The sequence below is a fragment of the Sander lucioperca genome, chromosome 6 (assembly GCF_008315115.2).
Source record: "Sander lucioperca isolate FBNREF2018 chromosome 6, SLUC_FBN_1.2, whole genome shotgun sequence".
Taxonomy (NCBI): domain Eukaryota; kingdom Metazoa; phylum Chordata; class Actinopteri; order Perciformes; family Percidae; genus Sander; species Sander lucioperca.
Window position 1 is genome coordinate 14,311,205 of NC_050178.1, and position 9,639 is coordinate 14,320,843.

General features: G+C 40.7%; 1 long non-coding RNA gene across 1 annotated transcript; it reads right to left on the reverse strand.

Annotated features, from left to right (window-relative positions):
- Positions 1-7,813: 7,813 nt before the first annotated feature.
- On the reverse strand, positions 7,814-9,235 carry LOC118495287. Its single transcript, XR_004897639.1, has 2 exons — positions 8,879-9,235; positions 7,814-8,085 (listed from the first exon to the last, which is right to left on the reverse strand). It is a non-coding gene; the product is annotated as an uncharacterized LOC118495287 (long non-coding RNA).
- Positions 9,236-9,639: the final 404 nt, after the last annotated feature.

Here is a 9,639-nt window from a genome sequence, read left to right on the forward strand (position 1 = left end):
CCCCTATATTAAATTCCCATAGAGGCAGGCAGACTTTTATTTTGAAAGGCCAGTTATTTCATGGATCCAGGATACTATGCATCCTGATAAAGTTCCCTTGGTCCCCACATCATCACATACCCTTCACCATACCCCACATCATCACATACCCTTCACCATACCCCACATCATCACATACCCTTCACCATACCCCCACATCATCACATACCCTTCACCATACCCCCACATCATCACATACCCTTCACCATACCCCACATCATCACATACCCTTCACCATACCCCCACATCATCACATACCCTTCACCATACCCCACATCATCACATACCCTTCACCATACCCCCACATCATCACATACCCTTCACCATACCCCACATCATCACATACCCTTCACCATACCCCCACATCATCACATACCCTTCACCATACCCCACATCATCACATACCCTTCACCATACCCCCACATCATCACATACCCTTCACCATACCCCACATCATCACATACCCTCACCATACCCCACATCATCACATACCCTTCACCATACCCCCACATCATCACATACCCTTCACCATACCCCCACATCATCACATACCCTTCACCATACCCTTCACCATACCCCCACATCATCACATACCCTTCACCATACCCCCACATCATCACATACCCTTCACCATACCCCCACATCATCACATACCCTTCACCATACCCCACATCATCACATACCCTTCACCATACCCCACATCATCACATACCCTTCACCATACCCCCACATCATCACATACCCTTCACCATACCCCCACATCATCACATACCCTTCACCATACCCTTCACCATACCCCCACATCATCACATACCCTTCACCATACCCCCACATCATCACATACCCTTCACCATACCCCCACATCATCACATACCCTTCACCATACCCCACATCATCACATACCCTTCACCATACCCCCACATCATCACATACCCTTCACCATACCCCCACATCATCACATACCCTTCACCATACCCTTCACCATACCCCCACATCATCACATACCCTTCACCATACCCCACATCATCACATACCCTTCACCATACCCCCACATCATCACATACCCTTCACCATACCCCCACATCATCACATACCCTTCACCATACCCCCACATCATCACATACCCTTCACCATACCCCACATCATCACATACCCTTCACCATACCCCCACATCATCACATACCCTTCACCATACCCCCACATCATCACATACCCTTCACCATACCCTTCACCATACCCCCACATCATCACATACCCTTCACCATACCCCCACATCATCACATACCCTTCACCATACCCCCACATCATCACATACCCTTCACCATACCCTTCACCATACCCCCACATCATCACATACCCTTCACCATACCTAGAGATTAACATGGTTTTATTTCAGTTAGCCTAATAGCTGGTTTGATTTGCATAGAGAGATGATTTTATGGAAAGTACCCCATGCCAATCTCTAGGTATGGTGAAGGGTATGTGATGATGTGGGGGTATGGTGAAGGGTATGGTGAAGGGTATGTGATGATGTGGGGGTATGGTGAAGGGTATGTGATGATGTGGGGGTATGGTGAAGGGTATATGATGATGTGGGGGTATGGTGAAGGGTATGTGATGATGTGGGGGTATGGTGAAGGGTATGGTGAAGGGTATGTGATGATGTGGGGGTATGGTGAAGGGTATGTGATGATGTGGGGGTATGGTGAAGGGTATGGTGAAGGGTATGTGATGATGTGGGGTATGGTGAAGGGTATGTGATGATGTGGGGGTATGGTGAAGGGTATGTGATGATGTGGGGGTATGGTGAAGGGTATGTGATGATGTGGGGACCAAGGGAACTTTATCAGGATGCATAGTATCCTGGATCCATGAAATAACTGGCCTTTCAAAATAAAAGTCTGCCTGCCTCTATGGGAATTTAACATAGGGGTATACTGACTTGTGCCCCCTGTATTTTAAGAAAAAACATGTATTTATTTATGATACATTATTCATTCATAAAGAAAATTGGTGTCCTTAAAGGTTGGATTTTCCTCATTTTTTTACTTAAGGCATTAAGATCAATTTCCAAAAGATGATTTTTTTATTCATCTTTTTAGGCAACTTTAGCATGGGTTCATAAACATATGAGTGCCGCTGTATGTTGATGTTGAGAGGAAAGCTAGAGTCATTATAAACATGTAATATATATATATATATATATATATATATATATATATATATATATATATATATATATATATATATATATACAGTATAGTGGAGTTGTGCTAATTGGTCTTGGTACGTGGCGTATCATCACCCCCTTTCAGCTGATTGATCAATAACTGCATGAATTGGTATATAAGAGCTGAGTTATTCCATTTTTGATCTTTGGTTTGGAGCCGCTGAGTAATTGTGAATATAAGTTGGCTTCTGAGTCATATTTAGGCATGTCATGCAGGCACCTTTCAAAGGACAAGAAGGAAACAAATATGCTGTTTGATAGTTGCTCCTTATGTAATACAAAAGTGAGAAAAACACAACATAACACATTTATACATATTATATACAGCAAAACAAGAAAACAAAAATGTATGTATGAGATTGAAGTTTGTAGGTTCAAACCTGAGGCCTGTACTACGAAGCGAGATTTGGCGTTAACGAGCTAACTTCAGGTTCAACCCAGGGTTTTCTGTACTACGAAGGTGGATCACTTGTGATCGGGTTCAATCGTCGTGGTAACTTATGCTGAACGCCTAACCTGGTCAGGAGCAGGTCATGTTGGAGATTAGAGATCAACCGGTGTAAAAGCACCGCCCACTGACCAATCAATACTCGACTGATAACGGCGTCACCGTTCTTAGAAGATCAGCTGGAGCTCGGTTCGCGGAGAGAGTCGAATTTTATTTGCATTTTTGGGAAACTATTGAAAATCCTCTATTCTATTTATTTAAAGAATGCACTTTAAAAAAGGAAATGTCAACAAGCATGAAGCAAGGTTTAATATGTCTTCTCCCTAAACATGATAAAGATCACTTATTGATAGAAAATTGGAGACCTATTACGCTCTTAAATATCGACTACAAAATTGTATCATTAATTTTTGCTAAACGGTTAAAAAGAGGTCTTCATGAGATAATAAGTGAAACACAAACAGGTTTGATGTCTAACCGTCACATTAGCTCTAATATAAGACTAGTTCTCGACCTGCTGGACTATTCTGAGAACATCAATACTGACGCACTGATAGGATTTCTTGATTTTTATAAAGCATTTGATATGGTAGAACACAATTTTTTACTCAAAGCACTTCAAATTTTTGATTTTGGACAAAATTTTATATCTACAATTGAAATGTTTTATAAAAATATTGACAGTTCTGTGATATTATATCCAAACACCACAAAAAGATTTCCTGTACTGAGATCAGTTCGCCAGGGCTGCCCTATTTCACCGTTCTTGTTCCTGCTGGTGGTTGAATTACTGTCATTACATATTCGACATAATCCTATTATTAAAGGTTTGTCTATTTTTGGTAAGGAAATTAGAGTTACTCAACTAGCGGATGATACGGCTCTCTTTTTGAGTGACAAACATCAGATTGAATATGCTATTTCCCTAACTGACCAATTTTCAGCTGCTTCGGGTTTAACACTTAACAAATCTAAATGTGAAATTTTATGTCTGTATCAGACTGAAGAGGATAAAATGTTTAATATACCTGTTAAGAAATGTGTAAAATATTTAGGTATTCATATCTGCAAGGACCACAAGGAACGTCAACAACTTAATCTTTCGTCTAAACTGAAGAAAACTAAAACAATACTGAATTTATGGCTTCAAAGAGACATTTCTATTTTAGGAAGGATTCTTTTGACTAAAGCAGAAGGGATTTCAAGATTTGTCTACCATGCCCTCTCTCTCAATGTCCATGATTCAACATGTAAAGATATAAATTCCATATTTACGAATTTTGTATGGAAAAACAGACACCATCATTTAAAAAAAGCGGTGCTCTCTGGCTGTAAGGTTGAAGGTGGATTTGAACTTCTGGACTTTTGGGACTTGAATTACACCTTTAAGGTGAAATGGCTGAAGGAATGTTTGAGAGCACCAGAGTCTTTATGGTATTTTATCCCCAATAACATTTTTAATAGTGTAGGAGGTCTTAAATTTGTATTGAAATGTAACTACAATATTACAAGATTGCCGTTAAAACTATCCCGATTTTATCAACAAGCTCTTTTGGCCTGGAAGCTGTGTCATTCTCACAACTTTTCTCCACACAAGTCTATCTTATGGAATAATGAATGCATCACTAGGGGGAACAAGTCACTCTATTTGCAAAAATGGATCAATAGAGATATTATCTTCGTAAAAGATCTTTTTGATTGTAATGGTCAATTACTTAATTATGAATCTTTTCTCAGAGAGAAGGCATTCCCAATAACGTTCAAAGAATATAATTCAGTTTTCAAATCTATACCTAATGGCATATTAGAATTAATGAAAAGTTATAAAAAACAAAATGAAGTTACTGGATTTAATTTTACTCTTTATATAAACGGTATGGATATTATGAGCAGCACTTGTACTAATAAGCACATTAGAAAATGCTTTCTAAATTTAAAGAAAATAACACCTTCTGGGAAATCTTTCTGGAATTAACTGGCATAGGGCGTGGCTTGTTCCCTTTAGATATTGTATCACAAACAAAGTTAGGGAATTACATTTGAAAATATTGCATAATATATACCCTACAAACCTATTTGTCTCGAAATTCATGCCTGTTGATAACTATTGTAGTTTTTGTAAAACAGAACAAGAGTCATTAACCATCTTTTTTATGGTTGTTCATTTTGTACTGCATTTTGGAAAAGCTTTGAAGATTATATGGTATCTAAAACAAAACATTCAATCACACTTGAAGGGAAACATATTATTACTTATTTTGAAAGTAAAGATAGAAAGTTATGTAATATTGTAAATCTCTTTATTTTACTAGGTAAGTTTCATATTCATAAGGCTAAATTTTCTAGTTCAAAACCATGCTTCAAATTATTCCAGGTTGAATTTGAGATGTACTTTCAGTCTCTTAAGTTGGTATCCAATAAGAAAGCTATATTAATATCTGATGTCTACTCCAATTTATTTGTTTAAATACTCCTGTTGTCTACACTATTGATTTTTGGAAGTCTGTCTTCTTTGTACTTTTATTTCCTTTTGTTTAGTTTATTATTTTCATTTTTACCTCGATATTATAGTTTGTATATATTTTTGTATTTTATTAGTATATACATTGCAATGACTGAACCTTTGTAATCTACGTTTTGAAATTAAGTTTAAATAAAAAAAAAATAAATAAAAAAAAGCTCGGTGGGCGGAGAGAGAGAGAGAGGTGCGCTCATAAAAGTTAAAACATTTAGAGAGCGACAACCCCGTTAACATTCCCTGATGGGTATTTTTATGAAAGATATAGATTTTCAGCGGAGGGAATTACTTATAGGCTATTTGTTGCCTTCATTAGCCGTGTGTTGCCAATGCGCACATCGGTTTAAATTATGTTTTTATGTTTTTTTTTATTTTCTCTCACGATCGTGCACCACTGCTGGGGTTGCAACTGAAATAAAAGGCTAAAGCAACGACAGTTTATGGAAAGCAAAAGTGTAATTATGGTCAGATCTTGGTCCTGACTGATGGGGAAGTGACCAGTTTAGTCTAATGTATTGTAGTGGGTGTACTGTACTGTATATTGGCCAGAATCTGCCTTTGGGGGAGGAGGGGGGCATATCATAGTGGGGGGTCTGGGTGCCCTCCCCCAGGGAAGTTTTAAGCATCAACGACTTCATTTCCTGCATTCCGATACACTTTTATGCACCAATTTATGGTGAAATACCTCCATTGAGCCTATGTGAAGAATAAAGCACAGATGACAATTCAAAATATATCAAACATATAATGGAAAGTATGTTGTTACGTGTCATTGGGCATTTTTAAGTGAGTATATGGAAATCCTGGAGCTTACTATCACGTAGACTACACCACTGGATATTGATAAGCTAAACGTTGTGATTTACACATAACAGCGTCAGCTTTTTTGCCAGCTTTCCTTCCTGCGTTTTGCCTGTTAAACCGTGTCTGTGTTCTTCATAATTATGTAGAATTATAGTTTGTTCTTCTTGTTTAAAAGATGCAGCTCTGGTAGATGTTTGCGATTGGTCGTGGTGCGCAAACACCGCCTCTTTTATGTGAACGTGCACGTCTCTAGATTGGAAAAACCTGGGTTGACTGAACTAGTTGATAACCAGCGTCGTGATACAGGTTATGCGGGACCGCGGTTGTTAGGTTAGGTGAAGCCGGATCACTGAAAGAAATCCAGGACATGTTGATCTTGATTCGTAGTACAGGCCTCTGGTGAGCAGCATTGAATTCTAACTTCTAAAACCCAAAACGAAGAAGTCAAATATGATATGAAAGGTAGCCGTGTTGGGTTCAAAACCTCTTGAATGGTGAGGCCAGCTGACTGGAGGCAACAGAGAGGTTTGGAGATGATGGCTGCAGGGAACAAACACAAAGAGAGGTAAGACTCAACAACGGACAGAGACAGGTAAGTATAAGAGTTTCTCAGAGAGCTGGTAGCGAGTGTCACCAGGTTGGCTGAGACAACGATCAAGAGAAGATGGTGAGTAGATCCGGAGTTCAAATACTGGGCTTGATTGTAGATGGCTGGCAGGTGTGCACGGCGGGAGAGGTGATGGTGGAATGACGAGCAGGTGTGCATAGTCAGCTGGCAGTAGCAGGCAGGCGGGGAAGGGGGGGAAACACAGGAGACCCAGAGAGAGGCAGGGCCAACAGAGAGACTGACAGTGGAAAACAAAATAGGAACTAGAAAACTAAACAGAAACTCACAGCCAGCTGACCCCAACCATCACACATTTGTCTATGACAAAATGAGCCTACTTCTCTCTTGATTTATTACCTCAATAAACATTTTCATAAATAGTCAATCAGGACAGAGGATTAGCAATGCTAACCATGCTAACACTGGGGACATTCAAATAAATCTCAACTTGTTTTTGGCTGATGTGCATGTTTTTCATCTTAAACTTTTACCCTCTCAAGTGTTCTCACTTCAGCAAAGTTCACTGGAACATTTTGGTTCCTTAAAAATGTCTTGTTTAGCGTTCATTAGCCAACCAAAGCTAAATGCTAAATGCAGATGAACGGCGCCAGTGCCCAGAGGTCTGTGTTTACCCGCTGGAAAAACTCCACTGGATGACTCGCTTCAGAAGTTGAAAAAAGTTTTCCTCTTTATATTTAGCTTAGCGCTTAGCCAGCATCTCCAGCTCCGTCCACTTGTCCAAATATGGTCAGCTGTGGTTTCAAAATACTAAGATGGCCAAATGGCCAAGATCGAGGCTTCAGAATGGCAGTCCACAACCCAACGGTTGCTGCTATGTTGGCTATTATTACAGTCTCTGCTTCATGCCCCCCCCCCCCCCCACAGTCCCTAGCAGTTGGGAAACTTTGAACTAGCTTACAGAAAAGGTAAGCTTGCATTCACTGCAGTTTTAGATTTTCCATCATCTAGGGAAGCTGAGGCAGTACTGAATATATTGTTTCATTTTTGTGAGACGAGACAGCATTAATTAGAAAGATCCTGTCTCAAAACGATGCTGAAAAACTAGTCCATGCATTTGTTACTTCCAGGCTGGACTACTGTAATTCTTTACTATCAGGTTGCTCAAATCAGTCCCTTAACCCTCGTACCCGCCTGGTTTGACTGTTATTTAAAGCATACAGTATAAATTGTCAATCAATTCTGTGTTACACCTTTAGTCTTACTTCAGTTCAACTCATTACTACATTTTCCCTTCGTTTTGGAATTTAGAGCGAATAGATAGTTTACATAAAAGTATACCCTGTTTTTGAGTAAAAATAAAATGAAACTATGAATTATTTTGACTATTTGACTTATCACAGAGTGGTATATGTCAAGGTTTAGTGAGGATGCTGTTTTTGAATCATTTGAATTTTTTTAATGGCAGCCCATAATCACACCTGTTGTTATGAAGAACAGAGCAGACTCAAACGCACGACTCCAAAAAATTAACAAATTTATTGAACAAAAACTTCGAACCAAATCTGGTGAGGAACTCTGGGGCATAAACTAGGAGGGAGAGGGACTCAAGGTGAAAACCTAGGAAGGCGAGGGACTCAGGGGTAGAAACTAGGATGGCGAGAGACTCGAGGGAAAAACCTAGGAAGGTGAGGGACTCAGGGGCAGAAGCTAGGATGGTGAGGGAGCTCAGGGGAGCGCGGGGAAACCGGGGCCAAAGATCCGAGGAGGAGACTCTGGAGAAGGGAAGCAGAGGGGCCGAGGAAGGGCTGGCTGGACGCAGAGACTGAGGTAGGGTGAAGCAGGGTGCCGTGGGAGGAGGACTGGATGGGGAGGCCAGCTGACTGGATATGGAGGAGATGGAAGTGATCACTGTGAAACAAACACAAAGAAGGGTAAGACAAGGAAACACACAGGGACAGGTAAGTACAAAGAATCTTTCAGGTAGCTTATGCCAGCATCACCGGTGAAGCGGAGACAACGATTCAGCGGAGATGGTCTGTTGAGCCAGGGTTGAAGTACTGTGCTTAATTGTAGATGGCTGGCAGGTGTGCGTGGCGAGAGAGCGGTGATGGTGATTGCAGCAGGTGTGTCTCGTCAGCTGGCAGGCAGTAGACAGGAGGGGAGGAGGGAAAACAGAAGAGACACAGGGAGAGAGACAGAGCTGACAGGAAAAAAACAACAGCTAGAGAAAATAAACAAAAACTCACAGCCAGCCGACCCCAACCATCACACCTGTTGTCCTCTAGGGTCAAAATTGACCCCATCTGGTTTTACTGTTATTTAAAGAATATTTAGTGGATACTTCACCTAATTCTGTATTACACCTTTAATAACAACATCATTCAAAACACATTAACACCATTTGTTTTATTCCATTTGAAATGTAAGGCCAATAAGACAGGTCAAAAGTGGACTTTATGTCATCAATTCGAGACCTGGCATATATGGTGGCTTGTCTCCCTCTCTGCTGTCAACATGTGTCGTCCGTCACTGGGAGGGATGGAAGACCACATCAATGGTTCATCCTTTTTTCTTAAGATTATTTTTTGGGCATTTTAGGCCTTTATTGACAGGACAGCTGAATATATGAAAGGGGACAGAGAGGGGGGGAATGACATGCAGCAAAGGGCCGCAGGTCGGAGTCAGACCCAGGCCCGCTGCGTCGAGGAGTAAACCTCTATATATGGGCACCCGCTCTACCAACTGAGCTATTCGGGCGCCCATGTTTCATCCTCTGACTGGAAATATTCTTCTTTCTCAGCTTTTACATTAAAAAATATCTGGCAAGCCTCCTGTGCAGTATAGAACTTGTGCCTCCTCACTGGGCTGCCTGTCTCTCTCAGACTAAAATGTGAAATGCCCCAACACCTGTGAGAAAAAACCTGTTTTGTTGTTTTCGTTGTTGTCCTAACCATTGCTTGACCCCACACATCAAACATCCATGATCAAAGATGTTTTGGCCAGCAGTATGGTGGGACAATTTGCTGCATTGA